Here is a 23,078-nt window from a genome sequence, read left to right as displayed (position 1 = left end):
AGTGGGGGGGGGGGGGTCTCTTGTGGGTCGGAGAGATGTGAGGCCGCGATTCTCTTGCGCGAGGCGGCGGTGGTGGTTGTTGTTATTATTTTAGACGGCTGCTGCTGCCGCTGCTGCCGCTGCTGCCGCCGCTGCTGCTGCTGCCGGGCGCATGTTTTGGCACCAAATGCGTCAATCAGTTCCACCGCGGCTCCTGGGGAGGCCGGCACACACAGCGCCACCAACTCATCTCCCGGCAACCAAGTGCCATTGTGCACGGATGGTTCATTTCAAGCTTAATGGCGAGGGTCTATTGCCGCCGTTCAATCTGCCCCTTCTAGATTCCGCCCAAATATGGAATCTTTGTGCGTGCGCGCGTGTGCGCGTGTCTGTCCGTGACAACGTGCGCGTGTGTGATGAGCGCCGCTGCAGTGGGGTTAGCGCGCAGCGCCGCGCAACACGGACACCCGAGTTCGATTCCCGCTCGGCGGAGAATGTCCGTGGTGAATATCTGAATCGGTTCTGTGCCACCGCGACGTCGACTCAGCCTTACATGAGCACCCGGTGTGGGGTGTTAACGTCAGCACTGACGAGACAAAGGTGGCCGGGCGTGGCGTTGCCCAGCCCCCCCCCCCCCCGTGCGCCGTGCCGACATTGATAGGCGCTAATAGCACTTGCTCCAACAACAGCCTGTTATGAAGACCATACAGTATTGAATATCTATGGCTTTGTCTTTGTGAGTGATAATTCACGCGTGCGTCAATGTGTGTTAGAACGCATGTGCATGCGTGTACATGTGTGTGTGTGTGTGTGGGGAGCGGTAGTGTAGCAGTTAGCGCGCTGCGCGCCGAACCTGGTTCCTGCTCACGGCCGACACCAGTGACGATTATCTGAACCAGTTCTGGGCCTCCCCTAAGTCGATTCAGCCTCAAATGAGTAACTCGTGCGGTGTGAAAAAAACATCTCCATTAGGGGGACAAAGGCGGCCGGGCGCAGTGCTGGCCACCCACCACCTCGTGTGCCGTTCTGGCCTTCATAGGTGCTCGCTAACAGCACTTGCCCAAACAGCCTGTTAAGGCTATCCGGGAGATCTTTTTTACGCATGCTTGTGTAGTGTGCGGTTGAACGTTATGTGTGTGGTTGAACGTGTATGTGAATGTGTGGTTGAACGTGTATGTGAATGTGTGGTTGTACGTGTGTGAGTGTGTGGTTGAACGCGTGTGTGAATGTGCGGTTGAACGCGTGTGTGAGTGTGTGGTTGAACGCGTGTGTGAATGTGCGGTTGAACGCGTGTGTGAGTGTGTGGTTGAACGCGTGTGTGAGTGTGTAGTTGAACGCGTGTGTGAGTGTGTGGTTGAACGCGTGTGTGAGTGTGCGGTTGAATGCGTGTGTGAGTGTGTGGTTGAACGCGTGTGTGAGTGTGTAGTTGAACGCGTGTGTGAGTGTGTGGTTGAACGCGTGTGTGAGTGTGCGGTTGAATGCGTGTGTGAGTGTGCGGTTTAACGCGTGTGTGAGTGTGTAGTTGAACGCGTGTGTGAGTGTGTGGTTGAACGCGCGTGTGAGTGTGTGGTTGAACGCGCGTGTGAGTGTGCGGTTGAACGCGTGTGTGAGTGTGTGGTTGAACGCGCGTGTGAGTGTGTGGTTGAACGCGTGTGTGAGTGTGTAGTTGAACGCGTGTGTGAGTGTGTAGTTGAACGCGTGTGTGAGTGTGCGGTTGAACGCGTGTGTGAGTGTGTGGTTGAACGCGTGTGTGAGTGTGTGGTTGAACGCGTGTGCGAGTGTGTGGTTGAACGCGTGTGCGAGTGTGTGGTTGAACGCCCGTGAATGCTTTCTTCTTCTTATGGCTGATATAGAAGTAGAGCAACAGCTATCATTTTACGTTGTGGTGGTTAAGCCAGGTAATTGCGTCAGGAGGAACAGAGTGGTGCATCATCGCTGTGATTATGCCTCCCTCCTTCGTATTTGTGACTCGGGCCATGAGTCGCACGCATGTTGAACTTCTTTCCCACCGGACGTAGCCAACCGTGCTAATCGGAGGTGCGTAGTCATTACGCACGTTCCACAGTCCGGTTCTGGGTGGTGACCGCATTCTCCGCACACTTCCGAAGAATTTTATATTTTCAGTTTGTACACCGTCATCACGTGTCCGCATCATCTGCTGCTGCTGCTGCCACGGTTTGCGTGCGGACGCGGTTCAGGGCCCGTGGCCCAGAAGCTTCACGGGAAGATCGAAGCCGTGGGGATCTCTCCTCTGTATCGTTGGGTCTTTCAGCGAGGATGAGGGCGAGGTGGTGGTGGTGGTGGTGTTCATTTGTGAACTCCATTCGGCTTTTCTCCAATCGTCATCACCGGGGTTGGAGCCGCACCGTTGAAGGTTGAAGCGCGTGGGGTTCGCAAGCGGCTAGCTGCGTCGAAACTTCAGGCGGTTGGTGGCAGTGATGGTGCAGAGGGCGAGGGTGGCTAGGTATGGTGCGAAAGAAGTTCAACATACACGTAGAGCATCACCTCGTTATTCGCGAGGGATATGTTCCGGAGATGCTCGTGAATAGCAAATCTCGCGGATGATGATATTTGCCTACGGAAACCTTAAATGAATACACAATGACGCTATTAAATAGATAACAATTACAATAGCACGAATAATAATTGATCATAGGGTTTTCCTCTTTTTTTCTGGCAACAAAACAGGTTGTGTTAAGATGTTAAAACACCAAACTGAAACCTTTTACAAGGAATCATGTCTGCATTAACCACAACGCTTGTGGTCAGAATGCAAACACAAAACATACTCTGATAATATATGCATTGTCCTGAGACAGCTTTCTTTTGAGCCTCGTCTCAAATGGAGTTAGACCAGAGGACGCCAAAAGGAGCACTTTTGGCGTCCTCAAAAGAAAGCTGTCTCTGGTGTGGATCAATCTCATCACTTTCTCTCTTTACAGTCATGTAGAGTTCCAGATGCGATTCGCGGTTAGCATAGTTCGTGAATAGCGAGGGAATGGCGTGTTTTGAGATCCTGGTGGATGGGGAGACGCAGGTTTTCTCTGCCTCTATGAGTCGCTGTGAGTCTCTGTGCTGTGTCTATGAATCTCTCCGTACGTTCCCCACGATTCGCTGGACTTCCCGGATGGTTGTGGCGGTGCGGTGATTGTACAGGGGGAGAGCGATGTCCGACGACACGTGAAGCCAGCGACGTCCGACGACACGGGAAGACAGCGATGTCCGATGACACGTGAAGCCAGCGGTAAGATAACACGGGAAGCCAGCGATGTCCGATGACACGGGAAGCCAGCGATGGCCGATGACACGGGAAGCCAGCGATGTCCGACGACACGGGGAGCCAGCGATGTCCGACGACACGTGAAGCCAGCAACGTCCGATGACACGGGAAGCCAGCGGTAAGATGACACGGGAAGCCAGGGCGTTGGGGTCGACTCGAGGGTTCCGTTGACGCACCACCGCATCGCAGCGTTCAGCTGGACACTAACAAACGGTGTGACTACTTCTGGTTCATACCGGTGCTGCGCAAACCTCGCCTACGGAGTGCACAAGAGGTGGGGGAGGGGGTGGCATTGTCGGTGTCTCTACGACTGATGCCAACGCTCCCCGACTTGCGCATGGTCGGTTTCCGGCACCAAGTTGAACCCCGTCCTCGCCTGAGCGGCTACCGTCTTCAGGGGGTCGTGGAAGGTCGGCGCGCGGTCCAGCTTCACACCTGGGGAGGTCGCCGTGAGGGTCACGCTGTGGCGGTGTTTTTGCCGCCGAAGGTCACCATCCGCGGGGCGCGTTCGGCATTTCTGTTGCCGAGACGACCGCAGCGACTGCTGTTTTTTTGTGGAGGGGCTTTGGTTTGTGCCTCCGCGTCCGCAGATGTCCCCTCCGTGGTTCAGGGTGGGCTCCGTGGTTCAGGGTGGGCTCGATGTCATCGAGGGTGGCCGCTTGCGTTGCCAGGGTAAGGGGTCATCCGCGTATGCAAATGTGCGCGCGACCTCCGTTGGCGGCGTCGCTGAGCCCTGCGGCAGCTCCGTTGACGCGTGTGTGTGTGTCTGTGCGCGTGCGTGCGTAGCTAAATGTGTGTGCGTGGCTGAATGTGTGTGTGTGGTTGAGTGTGTGTGTGGTTGAATGTGTGTGCGTGGCTGAATGTGTGTGTGTGTGGTTGAATGTGTGTGTGTGGTTGAATGTGTGTGTGTGGTTGAATGTGTGTGCGTGGCTGAATGTGTGTACGTGGTTGAGTGTGTGTGTGGTTGAGTGTGTGTGTGGTTGAGTGTGTGTGCGTGGTCTTCTCGGCCACGGTCATTCCCTCCCTTCTCTACGCTTGCGAAACGTGGACCCCCCTAATGGAACATCTTCGCCGGTTAGAAACATTTAGGCTAGCCTGCCTACGATCCATCCTGGGTTTAACCAGGCTGGATTGTGTGAGGAGCTGACAAATCCTTGAAAGATCTGGGCACGGTCCCATCGGTGAGCTCCTCCGGCAGACAAGGCTGCGTTGGCTGGGTCATGTAGCCCGCATGCCCAGCCACCGCATGCCGAAACAGCTTTTGTTCGGCCGGATCGAGGGGGCTAATCGGGCGCGGCACGGGCTAGAGAAGAGATGGAGTGATGTGGTACAGGAGGATGTGGAGCTGAGTGGACTTGCCGATGACTGGTACCAGCGGTGTCAAGATCGGCCTCTGTGGAGGAGGCTCGTGAAGGACGCTACTGGGCAGTTGGAGGTAGTCGCCCTCCAACAACAACGGAGGGCGAAGGAACGACGCTCACAACAACAAGCGGAGCGCCGGGTGGCTAAAGCACAGCAGGTTGGCACAGTAGGGGGCACAGGTGGTGCATCAGCCAGTCATCTCAGTCAGTCGACCCGTGGCACCTGGGTCTGCCTTGTGACCTCCTGCCAGCGGGTGTTCGACACTTCACGTGGCCTCAAGGTGCACATGGCCTGGCACAAGCGTCGTAGTGACGTCACCGCCACTTAGTGGCGAATGGCGGTTGTTGTTGTTGTGTGGTTGAGTATGTGTGCGTGGTTGAGTACGTGTGGTTGAGTGTGTGTGGTTGAGTTTGTGTGTGTGGTTGAATGCATGTGTGTGTGTGGTTAGTATGCATGTATGTTGAACTTCTTTCGCACCGTACGTAGCCAAGCGTGCTAATCAGAGGTGCGGGGGGTGAAGGACAACAAACTAAACACGAAGAACTTAGTTTTCAATCTCGATGATTTAAAAGTGCACAGCTCCAGTGGCTTCCTAATATCGGAAGGAAGAGCGTTCCAGACGGCCGCAGAAGCCCATCTGAAAGTACGCGATGCGGTGACCGCCTTTGTTCGATGGTTCGCCAAACGCCGCTGCCACGATGATGGAAGTTCACGTGACAATGTATTCTCTTTGAAGAGGTCGGCAAGGTTACTGTGGTTCATTTGCAGCAAACACTTTGTGTGTAATGAGTGAGACCTTTTAATGTATTCAGCATCCGGAAGCCAATGCAGCTCGGCGAGCACTGGACGGACACGGTCAATGCGTGTGTGTGTGTGTGTACGTGCGTGGTTCAATGCGTTTGTTTGTGAGTGAGAATGCGCGCGTGCGTGTGTGTGTGTGTGAGTCACTCAGTGGGTGAGCGGTTGTGGAGCGGTTTGCGCTACGAACCCGGCGACCCGAGTTAAAAAAAATCCCACTCACGGCCAACATCGGTGACCAATTATCTGAACCGGTCTTGGGCCTCCCCTAGGTCGACTCAGCCTCAATTGAGTGCCTGGTACGGTGTGTATAAATCGCTACTTGGAAGACAAAGGCGGCCGGGCGTGGTGCTGACCACACACCTACCCACGTGTCGTGCCGGCTTTCTAAGGTGCTGCTCGCTAACGGCACTTGCGTCAACAGTGTTTTAGACTACACGGGGGAACTTTGTCCTTGAGTGAGAATACTTGTGTATGTGTGTGGTTGACTGTGTGTGAGTGAGCGTCAATGCGCGCGCGTGTGTGTGTGTGTGGTTGAATGCGTGCGTGTGTGTGTGTGAGCGACAGTGCGTGTGTGCGCGCGCGTGCACGCGTGTGTGTGTGCGCGTGACAATACGTGTCAATGTATTTGTGGTTGAATGCGTGCGTGCGTGTGAGTGACATTGTGCGCGTGCGTGTGCGCGCATGCGCGCGTCCGGGAAAATTACAGCAATACGAGTGAGTACACGAGAGCGAGTGTGAGATGTGGTATATTTCTGCAGTCACACACACACACATGCGCGCGGTTTTATACACACACGCATACACATATATTTTTTTGGTCCAGAACGCCTGTCTTGACGGAACGAGATAATGATGCCTATTTTGTTTTCGACAATTGACCTTCGCAGAATTTCTCCGCGGGGAGGGAGGGAGGGGAGGGGAGGGAGGGGAGGGAGGGAGATCCACGACTCTTCCACGGAGAGAAGAAGTAGAACAATCATCGCGGAATGCGTGCGGGGAGAGACTCCGCCGTTAGAAATCCAATTTGCAGTCCCCGGCGTTCCTCTTGAGGCGGCGCGGATCCATGGTTCGTCTGATGACGGTTGCCGTGGCAACCCAACACCCACCCTAACCCCTCGCTCGCCCCGCTTGAAAGCGAATCGTTCTGAATCGTTTCCGCCGATGGGGGAGGGGGGGGGCTGGCGGGCCCCGCTCGGCCCCGCTCGGCCCCCCCTCTCCGCCGCTTGATCCTGGAAGCGGGAGGGGGGAAGAAGGATGCGGCGCTCGTTAATTAATTAATTGCCAATCCCTCACTCCCTGATCGCCGCTGTCCGTTTCTGCGGGATCGTGCGCGATCTGATCCCCGCCTCTCGACCGTTGAGAATCTCTCCCCCCCCCCGCCCCAAGTTGTTTGGCTGTCTTGATGGCCTGGTCGGCTCACCCCCCCCCCCCACCCCTATTATACTTGGGACACGAGAACCCAGTAAGCGTGCCAGCGTTGGCCCAACGGTTCCAACCCCAGCCAACGTTGGCCCAACGTTAGCCCAACGGTACCAACCGCATGCCAATGTTGGCCTAACGGTTCCAACCGCATGCCACCGTTGGAACCGACGTTGGCATGCCGTTTGGTACCATCGGGCCAACTTTGGGCCAAGTTTGGTTTGTAGGTTTAGGGGCCGTTGGGCTCATCGTCGGGTTTTGACGGCGCGAGCTGAACGTTGGCCCAACGGGGCCACGTTGACTGGGAAGGGCCGAGGGCCGCGGGGCCTGCGGCGCGCGTGGCGCACGGCGGGCCGCGTGTGTGAGAGCTCACGCGGCCTCGGACAGGCAGGGCTGGAAACTGTCGCTCGGCTCGGCGACACGGGAAGCTTGGCCCGAGCCTGGGGCAGTGGCGAGGGCCCTCGCAGCAGCATCGTCAGCAGCAGTATCATCAGCAGCAGCATCATCGTCATAATCAGCAGCATCATAAACATCAGTAGCAGCATATTCCTCATCATCAGCAGCATCAGCATCATCATTAGCAGCAGCAGCATCGTCAGCAGCAGTGTCATCAGCAGCAGCATCATCAGCAGCAGCAGCATCCGCAGCATAATTCTCACTATCAGCAGCATCATTATTAGCAGCAGTATCATCATCAGCAGCAGTATCATCGAAGCAGCAGCATCGTCAACAGCAGCAGCATAATCCTCACCATCATCATTGGCAGCATCATCAGCAGCAGTATCATCAGCAGAAGCATCATCAGCAGCAGTATCATCAGAAGCAGCAGCATCATTAACAGCAGCATAATCCTCACCATCAGCAGCATCATCATTAGCAGCAGCAGCAGCATCAGCAGCAGTATCATCAGGAGCAGCAGCATTACCAACAGCAGCAGCATAATCTCACCATCAGCAGCATCAGCATCATCATTAGCAGCAACATCATCGTTATCAGCAGCAGTAGCAGCATCAGCAGCAGCACAGTGTCTGCCGATGCTGCTGCTGAGCAGAGCGAGAATGCTCTCTCGTCGAGCGTGCTCCTCTCCCATTGGGCTTCTCACCGCAGTGATTATATGAATTCCAGCCCATTCCGCACGTCCTCTGAAATTGCCACTACTTCAGCATCGTTAGCACCGAGAGAATGGGTAAAGGCGCAGCCCTTGCAGTTGCCGCTCGCACCACTGCTGGCGGAAGGGGCCTCCAATCCGAGGGTGTTTGGCCGACGCACGCCCACCGGCCGTGTTGGAAGAGGTGGAGGTACCCACACTTTACCCCGCCACACGCGACGCGCCGACCGTAGACTTCTACCCATCGACACTGCCAGCTGGACAGAGGCGTGGCGGGGTAGCGAAGGGATTTGAGAAGCTCGCAACCGTCGCTTGCACCGCCACGCCGGGAGATCGAATCCACCCGGCGACCTCTGCGTTTGCAAGTCCAGGGCACCAAATCACCGCGCCACCACCACCACAGCGCCAAACCACCACCACCACCACAGCGCCAAACCATCGTGCCACCATCAACACCACAGCGCCAAACCACCACCACCACCACAGCGCCAAACCACCACCACCACAGCGCCAAACCATCGTGCCACCATCAACACACCAAACCACCGCGCCAAACCATCGCGTCACCACCACCGCCGTGGCGGCATCGTTTTGGCAAAGCGAACATTTCTGTCGTGCGAAAACAACAAAAATCCCTCCCCAAGCTCTGCGGTGCTGTACATATAAAGGAGTTATCGGGTCAACATTGTATCCCGTACGGAAGGGACAGATGATATTAAACCGCAATTAATTGTACCTCTGTTCGCAATAATTACCTCGCTCAACGACAACAACAATATTCACGAATACTATTCATGTACACTGTTATTTTATCCCAACCAGTGAGAAATCTCCAAGCGAAACTCGGCGCTCTGGCTGCCTTGGCGACTGCGGCGATGCCATTCCACGCGGGCCCTCCCACCCTGCCCTCGATTTTTTAAATCGTTCGCTCCTCAGCGCTTTACTTCAAGACGCCGATAAATTATGCATTTGTCCGTCCACGGCGGCACACATTCAAGGTGAGTGGTAATCAATTCCTTTTTAAACCCTGCTAATGTACGGAACCTGTGTCGTGCATCTCCACCATTAATAATTCACCGTGAAAAATAACATACATCTGGGGGGCGCGGATTCTTCACCGTGGCGGCCGCGGCGCTGCTGATCCTGGCCAGCCGAGAGGCCCGGCCAGCTGATGTCATCTTCGCAAAATCCCCCACTTCGTGTGTGTGTGCCTGCTTTTTTATACCCAGATTGTTTGTTTCGCAATGAATTAACAGCAGCAGACGCTGCACGGATCTCAGATATACAGGCCCCATCTCGCAGCTCACAACAACCTCACTATCGATGTCTCGCGAACAACACCATACTTTATGTATTTGTCGTCTCATCCGTTCAACTACCACACTGTGCAGGTCAATTACCGCACTGTGCAGGTCACAACAACACTCCTCACTCACTCACTCACCCACTGACTCACTCACCCACTCACTCACTCACCCACTGACTCACCCACTCACTCACTCACCCATTGACTCACTCACCCACTGACTCATTCACTCCACCGCAGCTCACAATACTTTGCATTTCTGCTTCCCTTGCACTGCTCCACTTTGGAATTCCCTCCCCTTCATCATCATCGTCGTCTATCGTTCCGGTCTCCCAAGCCCTTAGAACAGTAACCTTGCTCGATTATAGACTTGATAGTGCTCTCTGTTGCTGGTCTCCCGACACATTGTCCTGTGCTCAGCGACTGTATTAAATTTAACAAGAGGTGGGATGGATTTATATTTGTTTGTCGTCTACCATTGCACTGCGAGAGCCAGGAGCTCACAAAACCGGAAAAAAGTATCGCGTGGCGTGATCCCCGCAGTTCAGAATCAGAATATTTATTTATACTGCAGATGTCCAGTGGAGGGACACGGGGTAAGAGTATTACAACAACAACAACATAAAAACACGATAGGAGTGCAAAGTAATATTGAAAGTAAACAAATCACTTTACAAAAACTATACAAATACAATTACGTGTTATGTCACCAGGTAAAGGCCACTGTGGTATCAACGTATCTATTAGAAGCGACCTGGTTACCACTAATGACAGGTCAACACAGTGGCTTATCACGTGGGAATGTATAGCAGCAAAATAATGGAAATAATCTCAACGCGTGTCTCCAGTTACGTTGATCCCCTGAAACGGGGCCCCTTCATTCCAGGACCCCTGCAGGAGACGGAGGTCCCCCTCACTCCAAGACTCGAGAAGGGGAACTAGCGGTGGGATGGGAGTGATGGGGGGGGGGGGCTTCTCACTCCGTGCTAGAGGTGAGCGCGCATTGCTCGCAGATTGGCCTTGGCATGTTTATCTCCGTCACGGAGATAAAGGGAGCCCTCCGGGAATGTACACGCTGGTATAAGTGATTTAACAAAGTGAATTTCTGTTATCTCTGCGCCTGTGAAACATATTACGCAACAAACATGGGGGCTTTTTTAGAACGGTGCCCACGTGCCGACACGGAGCTTCACGGCCGATTTATCTAAATGGGTTTCGGATGATCCGGCGTGAAAAGTTTTCTCTTGTTGTTTTGGGGGGGGGGGGTTCGTATCAAAAACAGAAATCGAATGTATCGCGCGCCTCTTGCGATTGCCACCTCGGCGGCGGAGATGACGTCGCGGACATTCGCGTGCGCTCTTGAGCGAGTGCGCACGTGCCGACACCCGTCCCGTGCCACCCTCCGGCTCCCGGTTGGCTCCCGGTTGCGCCGGGAGGGCAACCACGTTGCGCCTTTTTGGCTGACGCGGTTCGCTCAGCGGTACGGCCTCCACGTGGGGGCCGATCGCTGGGCAGGGGGCGGCACGCGCGTGCTCGCTACGGGAGAGACGGTTGCCCCCTTCGCCCAGGGCTGCCAATGGGGAAGATCAGCAACTCAATTTTTGATCGAAGCCTCCTCGACTGCTGGGCCTGGAGTCCCGGGACGCTTCGAACACTTGTGACAGACAGCGCCTCGATTACTCGGGCTTTTTAACAACGTCAGCCATCCCGACACCACGTCTACCGAAGGCAGGAACCCCCCCCCCCCCCCGCAAGCTACGCCCAGCGTGACGCGGCTCAACGACGAAGCTGACGGCATCACCAAGCCCCGCCCAACACCTCCCGTCCAGCGGCGCACGAAGCGTAGAACCGAGGCGGGACTTGCTTCCCCAACTATTTTCGCCGTTATCCGATTTGTCGAGTAACCAGAGGAGGGGGGATCGCCAGAGCCGTCGGTAACTTCAACAACCCAATTAGCCCGGCTCTCTGAGATCATTTCACGTGAGCTCCACGTGCCCCGAGTGCGTCTCTCCGCCCGCCTGCCCGCGAGGTTTCATTTCTGTTAATTCTATTTTTTACATTTTATGAGGTAAGATCCCCCACTCTGAGCTCTGCAGCTCGTTTTCAGAAGCGGTCTGGCCACAAATTAATGATATCTCAACGAAGTAGCTTATCGTCACGTGGAAATGTATAGCAGGCAAATACTCCAAACGAACGTTTCTAAATCTGGACAGGGAAAAACCGGAGGACCAGGAGAAAAATCCACGCGACCACGGGGAGAGAGACACGCAAACTCCAAATATACAGCAGGCGTCAGGGTCGGGATCGAACCCACGACCTCCCGCATACCAGGCGAGGTAGTTAACATCTCCTAGCCACCGTGGTGCCATTCAAAGCGGCCGAGCTGTGAGGATGGGCCACGAGGCCGGTGCCTACCGACACCACGGGGGCGGGGGCCGTGGCCCCCACCCACCCAGCCCCTCCCACCCGCGGCGGTCAATTGCCGACGGCGCCGCAGGGCGGCGACGCGAGCCCAGCGGTTCGCGGTTCGAGTCCGCCGGGCTGCCCCGGTTAACACTGCAGTGGCGGCATCAATCATAACGATACGAAGGCTCCGCTAAAAAGTCGCGTATTATGCCGGCGTCGTGGCCCGAATTTACCAAAATGTTAACTAATGACACCGCAAGCGGCCGCTCAATTGGGATCTCGCGCGGTAAAAGCTCCCTCCGCTGTGAAGCCGCCGCAGGCTGAGTCGGCGAAAGCCGGCGGTTGGCTTCCCGCCGCGGCGATCGCCTAACCACCGCTACGGGAACGACGGCGCCAATTAGCAAGTGCGCACATTGTTACTACGACTGGAATAACATTGGGTGGGAAAGGCAGAGCCAATAATAATAATAAAAGAATCGAGCGGGCGTGGAGATGATTGCCAGCGGTGGATCCTTAGCAGGCGCGCGTGGCCTCTGCCCTTCGCCGGGAACAACGCACGGTCGAAACGGAGAGCGCGAGCGAGCGAGTGGCAACGCGAGCCTCGGAAGAGAAAAAAAGGGCACTAACGAGATAATGCCGAAGCCTTGGTGGCTTTTCCCTCCCAGGATGATTTGATGGGGCGATGGGGGAAGTGGCGCCTGCGGTAAGGCCGATTGAAGTCCGAGGCAGCGCTGGGGGGAATCGGCGAGGAACGGCGCTACGGCGCCGTGGTGCGTGCGCGCGGAGCGGCGGTGCATCGGTTAGCGCACTCCGGTGTGACTCCCTGCCACGGTTGAGATCGGTTAGCCGCGGGTCGAGCAACTCCCACGACCGACACGGCAGTGGGAAGGCCTTCATCGAGCGGTTGGATAAGTTTGAGTTGTTCTAAGTTCTATTCGTTTAAGTGTAACCACTTTAAGCGGGCGAGAGCTCCGGTGATCAAGACAGGAGCAGGATTTTACTGTTCCAGCAAGAGGGGTAACATCACCGAGCTACGGGTCAAAATGTGATGCATTGGTCAAATTGCGACTAATGTAAACATTAATGATTCATTATTATTTTTTGAGTCAGGCCACGGAATGGCCAGGAGCCAATTATCTCTCCTTCTTGCTGTTGTTGTTGCTGCTGTAGTGGAACCCTCCACCACCCGACCGCCAGATCTAAAATTGAATTGTCACGGGTGCCGCCAGCGTTTAACGGCGCGCCAAGCGTCATTGTTTCCGCTCGCTCGCTAGTGAAGTTCGGGACAATCGATGGCCACGGCCGACTTTAGCAGTGGGATAAACATTCGTGCTTAATTGCTGAGCTTTGATGAGTATCGGCGAGTCGTTGGTCGCTGTTCTACGCGCGGCGTGCGTTAAGAGGAAAGCTTTATCGTTACTATCTCGTCGCTGAAATGAAATTCGAGTTCACGCTGAAGGCCGGCGGGCGATCGTTTGCAGGATGCGGCGGTGGCTGTGCACGTGGCCTGAAATCCAGCACCGTGGAGGAGCGATGGCCCTGGCTTGCAGGGTGTAGGTGCTACGGCAAAATGCGGACGAATGTCATCTGTCCTTTCTGTAAGGGATAGAGCGTTTCCCCCTCGCAAGCGTGGGTTTTCAACGGATGCTCCGGTTTCCTACCCGCATGTCAACACTCGTTAATTGCTCGTTAACACCAACACATGTAGAGGGCCGCAGAGCTCGGAGTGGGGAGGAATTTGATGCCAGCTCCTAAGCGCGCGTGGCAGCTGCTGCCTTCCCGCTCGACTGTGGTTCCTCCTCATGGCGCCTCTGAGTCGTCCTCTCTCTCTGTGACTCGCCCTCGCTCTCTCGCTCTGAGTCGTCTTCTCTCTGTGAGTCGTCCTCTCTCTCTCTCTTTGAGTCGTCCTCTTTGAGTCATATTCTCTCTCTCTCTGTAAGTCTTCCTCTCTCTCGCTCTCCGAGAATGAGAGGAAGACTCGAGAGACAGAGAGGACGACTCAGAGAGAGATAGGACGACTCAGAGAGACAGAGAGGTCGACTCAGAGAGAGATAGGACGACTCAGAGAGACAGAGAGGTCGACTCAGAGAGAGATAGGACGACTCAGAGAGAAAGAGAGGACGACTCAGAGAGAGGACGACTAAGAGAGAGGACGACTCAGAGACAGAGAGGACGACTCAGAGAGACAGAGAAGACGACTCAGAGAGACAGAGAGGTCGACTCAGAGAGACAGAGAGGACGATTCAGAGAGAGATAGGACGACTCAGAGAGACAGAGAGGACGACTCAGAGAGAGGTCGACTCAGAGAGAGGACGACTCAGAGAGAGAGGACGACTCAGAGAGAGAGGTCGACTCAGAGAGAGAGAGGACGACTGAAAGAGAGGACGACTGAGAGAGGACGACTGAGAGAGAAGACGATTCAGAGAGAGAGGTCGACTCAGAGAGACAGAGAGGACGACTCAGAGAGAGAGAGGACGACTGAGAGAGAGGACGACTGAGAGAGAGGACGACTGAGAGAGAGAGGACGACTCAGATAGACAGAGAGGTCGACTCAGAGAGAGAGGTCGACTCAGAGAGACAGAGAGGACGACTGAGAGAGAGATAGACAGAGAGGTCGACTCGGAGAGAGAGGTCGACTCAGAGAGAGAGGACGACTCAGAGAGAGACAGAGAGGACGACTCAGAGAGAGAGAGGACGACTCAGAGAGAGAGGACGACTCAGAGAGACAGAGAGGACGACTCAGAGAGACAGAGAGAGGGATGAGCGAGAGAGAGGTCGACTCAGAGAGAGAGCGATAAGCGAACCCTGTGTGCCGGTGCCGGCGCAGCGTCACAAGTTGACACGATTGTTATTATTTACACGACTGGTATTATTTACACGACTGTTATTATTTACACGACTGTTATTATTTACACGACTGTTATTATTTACACGACTGTTATTATTTACACGACTGTTATTATTTACACGACTGTTATTATTTACACGACTGTTATTATTTACACGATTGTTATTATTTACACGATTGTTATTATTTACACGACTGTTATTATTTACACGACTGTTATTATTTACACGACTGTTATTATTTACACGATTGTTATTATTCACACGATTGTTATTATTTACACGACTGTTATTATTTACACGATTGTTATTATTTACACGACTGTTATTATTTACACGATTGTTATTATTTACACGACTGTTATTATTTACACGACTGTTATTATTTACACGACTGTTATTATTTACACGATTGTTATTTACACGACTGTTATTATTTACACGATTATTATTATTTACACGACTGTTATTGTTTACACGATTGTTATTATTTACACGATTGTTATTTCAACGATTGTTATTATTTACACGATTGTTATTATTTACACGATTGTTATTATTTACACGACTGTTATTATTTACACGACTGTTATTATTTACACGATTGTTATTATTGACACGATTGTTATTATTTACACGACTGTTATTATTTACACGACTGTTATTATTTACACGATTGTTATTATTTAAACAACTGTTATTATTTACACGATTGTTATTATTTAAACAACTGTTATTATTTACACGACTGTTATTATTTACACGATTGTTATTATTTACACGATTGTTATTATTTACACGATTGTTATTATTTACACGATTGTTATTATTTACACGACTGTTATTATTTACACGACTGTTATTATTTACATGACTGTTATTATTTACACGATTGTTATTATTTACACGATTGTTATTATTTAAACAACTGTTATTATTTACTACAACGTCGCTGCACTTAAACCACATCCCAGCCGTCATCGCCGAACAATTTTTGATCGCCGTTGCCTAGCGACGATAACAATGACCACGTGACCGCCACGGCCCCCACCCCCCCGGACTCGGCCCCTGTCCCTCGTGGGTCGCTTATTTTAACGCGATCTAAACCCCCCCCAAAAAGAACACAAAACCACCCCCCTCTATTATGGACGATATTGGTCGCGAAAGCCTCCTCCGACGTGTGATTTCCACCGTCCTCCAGCACGCTGCTTAGCGCCGCGTTTCGGTGAAGGTGGCCGTGCGTTGGGAGGTGAGAGCGTGGAAGAACAACGGCACGACGTTTGAGTTTTTATATTTTTGTTGTTTTGATTTTAAGCTTTCGTGACTGCAGGGATTCATATTGTTGGTTCTTTCGGTAAAGTCCACGTAGAAAGGGAAACAATAAAATAATAAAAATACGAATAAAAAATAGAAAACAATACAATTATCACAATTGTATTGTTTTATTTTTGTTTTATATTAAAATAATAAAAATACGAATAAAAATATAAAACAATACAATTATCACAATTGTATTGTTTTATATTTGTTTTGTATGTTTATGATTTTATTGTTTCCCTTCTACGTGGACTTTACCGAAAGAACCAAGAATATTTTTGTTGTTGTTAGACCACGACAGAGGCCACGTGCGCGTTGGGGCGTGCCGGGCGGCGCTGGGGTTGTGGCCACCCCCTACACGTGTCGGCCGCCGCTCACTCACAGCGCGTGTGTGTGTGTGGCCTCAAGGTGCACATAGCCTGGCACAAGCGTCGTGTAGCGACGTCACCGCCACTTAGTGGCGAATGGCGGTTGCTGCTGTTGTTGTTGTTACAACAGCGAGAGGCATTCGTGTAGCGATTTCTCTCGGGTATCTGGCGTTCTAACTGTTTGACAGCAGCGTGCGATAGCATTCGCTAGAGAGAGACAAAAATAAACTAAGAAATATAGCACATACTATATTCTTAGCTCTTTCGGTAAAGTCACGTTGAAGGGAAACAATAAAATAATCAAATATATATAAAACAATAAAAAAATTCTCACGACGTTTCGACCATAACACAAACGGTCATCATCAGGTGTGAAACCCAACGGCAAGAAACATTTGAAAGAAGTGACGGTTTGTATTTATTTATTTTTTATTGTTGTTTTCATTTATTTATTTACTTATTTTTAGAAACGTTAGCACCACGGGCAGCGATTTGGCAGTTTGTTTAGAAGGACTAGTCCATCTATGTTCTGAAAAGAGGAGGGGGGAGACGAAAAATTAATGTATGCTGTCTGAAAGCCACCATAAGCGTGAACAATCAATTAAGACCTGAAATGGTTTATCAAATCCTTCCAATGATTGCTAAGCCAGAATCCATCTTCTCGGTTGAAATTGTCGAAGTGGAGGGGGAGAGAAGGCTATACAATCCGCAAAGCTATCACTCAAACCATGAAGAAGGACCCTTTTGAGGAGCCTTTCAAAACCATCACTTTACCCTACATTGCGGGGATCACACAAAAGATCTCCAAAATCTTGAATAAACACAAGATCCAGGTCCGTTTCAACACATTACATAAAATCCGTGATCTGGTTACGTCTGTAAAAGATGTGATTCCGGATATACAGTACCCTGGTGTCTACAAACTAAGTTTCCTCTGTGGTAGTAGTTACATTGGAGAAACCAAACGCCATGTCTCGGACCGCATTCGTGAACACAAAGCAGACCTTAAACACGGTAGGACCAACACCTCGGCCGTGGCAGAACATTGTTATAATTCAGTAGGCTCACATGACATTGACTTCTCCAAGACAGAGGTTCTTTGTAAGCCATCTGGCTACCATGAGAGATTCGTTCATCAGGCTATCCACATATATAAGCACAGAGACAATTTTGACCGAGAAGATGGATTCTGCCTTAGCAATCATTGGAAGGATTTGATCAACCATTTCAGGTCTGATTTTATTGTTCACGCTTACAGGCTATCCACATATATAAGCACAGAGACAATTTCGACCGAGAAGATGGATTCTGCCTTAGCAATCATTGGAAGGATTTGATAAACCATTTCAGGTCTGATTTTATTGTTCACGCTTACGGTGGCTTTCAGACAGCATATATTAATTTTTCGTCTCCCCCCTCCTCTTTTCAGAACATAGATGGACTCGTCCTTCTAAACAGACTGCCAAATCGCTGCCCGTGGTGCTAACGTTTTTTTTAAAAATAAATAATACAAACACTGCTTTAAAATAAATAAATAAAACCCGCCACTTCTTTCAAATGTTTCTCGCCGTTGGTTTTCACACCTGATGATGACCGTTTGTGTTATGGTGGAAACGTCGTGAGAATTGTTTTTATTGTTTTATATATATTTTATTATTTTATTGTTTCCCTTTAACGTGACTTTACCGAAAGAGCTAAGAATATGAATTACTGCAGTCACTAAAGCTTTAAATCAAAATTTATAGCACATACTCTTTGGTTCTTTCGGTAAAGTCACGTAGGCATCAAATAAAATAAATCACGACATTTTGGGCGAAACACAAGCGTCCGTCATCACGTGTTGCGCCCGAAACGTCGTGATTTATTTAATTTTTTTCTACCGACGTGACTTTAACGAAAGAACCAAAAAGTATGGATTCCTGCAGTCACGAAAGCTTCAAATCAAAATATAGCCCAGCAGAAGCCCGAGACGTTTGCTCTTTTGCGCCGTGGTCAGCCGCTCAAGCGCATTGCTGCTGAGCTGCCGGCCTCTGACAAAGCTCTCCCGCAGCCTATAGCGCCTGTTATGCCTGCGTGAGATCACCGCTTTCGATATCAAGTCACGCCACTGAGCATGCTGAAGACTGCTTAGCTTCCGAGGTGGGTGGGTGGGGGGGGGGGCGCGTTCGCAGGGTTGGTTTGCTTCGCCCAGGTGAAACCGTCCCGCCCGTGTCCCCCCGCGCCACGCCTGCGAATGGACGCGGGCGGCCGACCGCTGACGGCGCGGCCCAGGCGCTGTGGGGCGGCGACTTCCGAAAGCGACTTGAGGCGTCGTCTAAAAATACCGACGACGAGGACGAGGACGCGCGCGTCCCGTACCCCCCCCCCACTCCCGCGTCGAGATGCGCCGAGTTTGGGTGTCGGGAAGCAGCCGCTGACCCCCGCGGCTGCGGCGGCGCCGCTGCCGCAGCCGTTTTGCTCCGCGCGGAGGTGGCGCGACCGATGAAATCAACAACGCAGAGAGAGAGAGAGAGAATCGCTCGCGTCGGAGGTGAAGAGAGTCAAAGTCGGTGCCCGCTCATTTGAGCATCGAGGCGTTGGTGCTCATCTGTTTTGCAAGTCCTGCAGGGGCCGGTGTTGGAAATTACACATTCCTGTGGTGGGGGCGAGTCTATCCATAGGACAACCACTGTTGCTTTTCCCTGCCAAGTGGGACACGTTTTAGCGACTCCCGGAGGGAGGGGATAATGGGCTGAGTCACCCCCCACCCCTCAACCACCCCCAGCACCCCCTCACCCACCCCACCCACCCCACCACCCCCTCACCCACCACACCCCACCCACCACACCCCCCACCCACCCCTCCACCACCACCCCCCACCCCAACCCACACACACCACACCCCCCACCCCACCCCCCAACCAGTATTCGAAGTCCCGACCTTCCGATTGGGAGCCGTTTCGTTGCACCGCTCAAACCACCCGGCCGGATACTGTAGCAGAAGTTTCTCTCTTCCGTCTCATGAAGGTTACATTTAGTTAAAGTCTCCTCGCTGCCATCGGCGACACCGTCTCAGTTCTCCGCTGAACATTGCCGCACGTAACAAATCTTGGAGTGATCGATTGATCATGTCCCTTAATTAGCCACTGGGGATTAAGGGGCCGTTCATAAATGACGTCACGCGATTTTGGGCGATTTTTGACCCCCCCCCCCCTTCGTCACACGGCGTCACAAAAAGTCAGACCCCCTCCCCCTCAAATATGACGTCACAAAGCTCTGCCCCCCCCCCCATATAAAACATGCTTCAAATCGCTTTAAACTATTGTCATTGCAGTGCGTATTTAATGTGGCGCTGCACTCTGATAGACTTTTTTTATTAAAAAGTCTATTTAGTTAAGTAGAACGTGTTGTCTATATTTATTTAAAGTTGCGCATTTTGATGTGACGTCACATTTCTCAATCCCCCCCTCTCGTCACACATCGTCACAAATGTCTGACCCCCCCCTAGGTGCGTGACGTCATTTATGGACGGCCCCTAAGTACACGCGATACATTGCCTCTTTCTTGAGGGCGAACCTGGGTTACATCAAGTAATTCTGAATCATCATCATAAGCCATGGTCAGTCCACTGCTGGCCGAAGGCCTACCCAATACATTGCCTCTTTCTTGAGGGCGAACCTGGGTTACATCAAGTAATTCTGAATCATCATAAGCCATGGTCAATCCACTGCTGGCTGAAGGCCTCACCAAGCTACCGCAGCCGCCACCTCTCACGATCCCACAATGCAACGCTCCACCCGGCACCTGCTATACACGAGGAGCTGATTCCTCCATCGCTCCATCTCTTGGGTGGACGTCCTCACAGACGCACTCCGATTCCTTGGCTGCCACCGGTCCCTTCTAGACTATTAAATATATAAACTAACCGATTTGTATTTCACCAGGCAAGGCCCCACTGAGCTATGTAGCTCTTATTTCACATGCAACCTGGTCGTAAAATTATAGCTCGACGAAGTGGCTCGTTGACATCGTGTGAAAATGTGTAGCAGCCAAAAAGCGTGATGCTTAATTCTAAATGTGGAGGGGGAAAAAACCGGAGGACCCTGAGAAAAATCCACGTGACCACGGGTAGAGACAGAACACGCAAGCTCTGCAGGCGTCAGGCTCGGTATCGAACCCACGACCTCCTGCACACCAGGAGAAGGAGTTAACATCTCCTAGCCACCGCGGTGCCCGTGACCGTGCTCTGCCCAAGCCTAGAACGGTTGACATTCAACAAAGCTAGGCGACGTTTAACACCATTATAACCACGCCGTCCATACCGCCCTACATGCAGAAGCGAGTGGCGTTGTGCAGGCCACATCGCTGCTGCTGCTGCAGGATGATGTCCAGCGGTCGCGGGTGACGATGGAGTGACAGCCAAAGGAGGGAGCGGGGACATCGGCTCGTGCGCGACAGGAGCCAGATGGACCGTTGCGCCTCGTGGCAGTGAGAGGCGGCTTGGGGAGGCCTTCATCCAGCAGTGGATAAATCATGGCTGATTATGATAATGATAACGTCGCCAATTGAGGTGTGACTTTTCGCTCCTTCAGCAACGCGTCAAATTTGGTCACAATTCAGGCTCTCGATTCTCCATCAGCTTCGACGGGATCGATCCACCTGAACCCATTACATACACCACATAGAGAACATAATGAATCATTTCCCACGCGATGCAATGCCTCTCTCGCGAGCTCATGAACCGATAGCAATTGATGCGCCGATGCATCTGTTACGCGTCCGGTCATCATCGTCGTCGTCATCGTCCTGCTGGCGCTTAAATCTCGCACGCGGGCTCTCGCTGTTACCGTACGCTATGGCGACGGACTGGGAGACGCCTCCATCCAACAGCGGATAGACCACGGCTGCCGACGGCGACGCCAGCGATGAGCGCCGGCGTAAAGGGCGCCGCACGCGCGTCGCTCCCCTCCCTCTCCACGGCTCCGTCGCAAATCTACAAATGGCATTCGAAACCCTGAAGGCGGCGTCATTAGCGCGTAATTAATTCCGGCGTTAACCCTCGAACGTTCCCGAGACCGGCGCTCGATGCCGGCGCTCGCTGCCACCTTGGCCCCCGCACGCGCGAGTGGCTCGCAGACGCGTGGAGTTTGCGGCGTCTCTCTCTCTCTCTGTCTGATTCCGCGTGAATGTTTCAAGGGGCCCTCTGGATCCACCCCTCCGCGTTCCGAATCGATGTCACGCGTTTTAAGAGTGTTTTTGGCCGCTGTAAGTTTCCGCGCGAATAAGCCCCACGTCGTTGAGCTACCATATCGTGATGGCCAGGTCGCTTCTGAAAAAGAGCTACGCGGCTCCGTGGGTCTTACACCTACTGAAATAAAAAATATTCATCTTCTTGGTTCTTTCGGTAAAGTCACGTAGAATGAGAATAAAACAATAAAACAAAATAAGACAATAAAATTATCACGACCTTTCGGCCACAACACAAGAAGAAGGCTACTTGTGTTGTGGCCGAAACGTCGTGAACCAAGAAGAACCAAGAATATTAATCCTTGCAGTCACGAAAGCTTTAAATCTAAACAAAATTTAGTTTTTTAAGGATTGTGGTGAGGCATGCAATGGCGAGATATTAACTACCACGCCTGGTACACAGGAGATCGTGGGTTTGATCCCAACCCTGATGCCTGTATATTTGGAGTTCGCATGCCTCTATCCCCGTGGTTGTGTCGGATTTTTACTCTGAAGGCCCCTCCGCTTTTCCCCCCTCCACATTTCCAATCAACGTGCGTTTAGAGGATGTGGCTGCTGTACATTGCCGCACGATGAGCCCACTTTGTCCAGCTATCATTTGTGATGGCCGGGTCGCTTCTGAAAAATAGCTACGCAGCTCAGTGGGCCTTTCACGTGGTAAAATAACAAAATAGTTTTTTTTTAAGCTTCGAAGCGTCAGGCCGAGTTGAGTGGCTCCGAAGAAAGGGCGCGGAGAGAGATAAGCTCGCGTCGTCCCCATTCGGGGGAGAGATGCATCCACTCCGTGATCTCATTGACATTCCGATCTCACTTACCTCTCCTTCAGTCACGCGGCCCAGCGTTGATTGGGGGCGTTTTGAAACGTTCACGTTGAGGCACTGGCGGACTGCAGTTGAGCATGGGGAGCTGAAGCGAGGAATTAAATGGGCCACTCCTCCTCTCCCCCCTGTTACCCCAGCACTTGGGCCAAGCTGGACACGTGATCCTAGGTGCAGGAGCACCGCCTGCACCGCCTCAACAGCTGTGCATCGCCGATGTGGAGGTTGGTGACCGACGGCTTCAGGGGCAGCCTCGTGGCGATATCTGAAACGGTGCCGGCGAGCGATGGAAGTGGGCAGCGGTGTCACGGTGCGGTCCGTCGTTTGAGATACAAACTGGCACGGGGCCTTGTTCGTATACTCGCACAGAATTACGTAGGCTCGCATTGAGACCCATAGACTCGTAGAGACCCATAGATTTCACCGAGAGACCCATAGGTCAGTTTTATGTGTTCAGTGTGTTCTCCTTCCCCCGCACCTCTGATTAGCACGGTTGGCTACGTACGGTGCGAAAGAAGTTCAACATACATAAGCAGTCTCACGCAGCGTACCGTATACTCACACAGAGACCCATAGACTCGCATTGAGAGCGATGGACTCGCATGAAGACTCATAGACTTGGGAAGAGTATCAACACATTCTTCTGCTTGCTTGCAAAGCCTTCAATGATGCTGCTACCTCATATAGAGAGGATCTCCTCCGACCACATGCTCCATCAAGACTGCTCCGGGTCTTCCAAGTGTGGCATGCTCTGTGCGTGCCGAGGTCACGCGCGATGACGATGGGTGACCTCTCCTCGCGTGGGCCCCACCACCAGGATGTGAGATTCACCTCCAATGGAC

At 52.3% G+C, this 23,078-nt stretch overlaps 1 long non-coding RNA gene across 3 annotated transcripts in view; it reads left to right on the top strand.

The window, feature by feature from the left end:
• The first annotated feature begins 6,399 nt into the window (after positions 1-6,399).
• LOC116947704 (uncharacterized) overlaps positions 6,400-23,078 on the top strand; it is a 55,852-nt gene continuing 39,173 nt past the window's right edge. The window contains exons 1-3 of one of the 3 annotated variants that reach the window (XR_012945710.1): positions 6,400-6,488; positions 8,772-8,947; positions 22,377-22,460. This is a non-coding gene — a long non-coding RNA (uncharacterized LOC116947704). Of the gene's footprint in view, positions 6,489-6,832; positions 8,140-8,771; positions 8,948-10,141; positions 14,633-22,376; positions 22,461-23,078 lie in introns of those variants that run through there. The other 2 variants (XR_012945712.1, XR_012945711.1) reach the window with 2 other exon arrangements.

Source organism: Petromyzon marinus, chromosome 31 (assembly GCF_048934315.1).
Source record: "Petromyzon marinus isolate PM22_M1 ecotype Great Lakes invasive population chromosome 31, UKy_Petmar_22M1.pri1.0, whole genome shotgun sequence".
Taxonomy (NCBI): Eukaryota; Metazoa; Chordata; class Hyperoartia; order Petromyzontiformes; family Petromyzontidae; genus Petromyzon; species Petromyzon marinus.
Note: the sequence above shows the minus strand (reverse complement) of the source record. Positions and strands in the feature narration are given on the sequence as shown.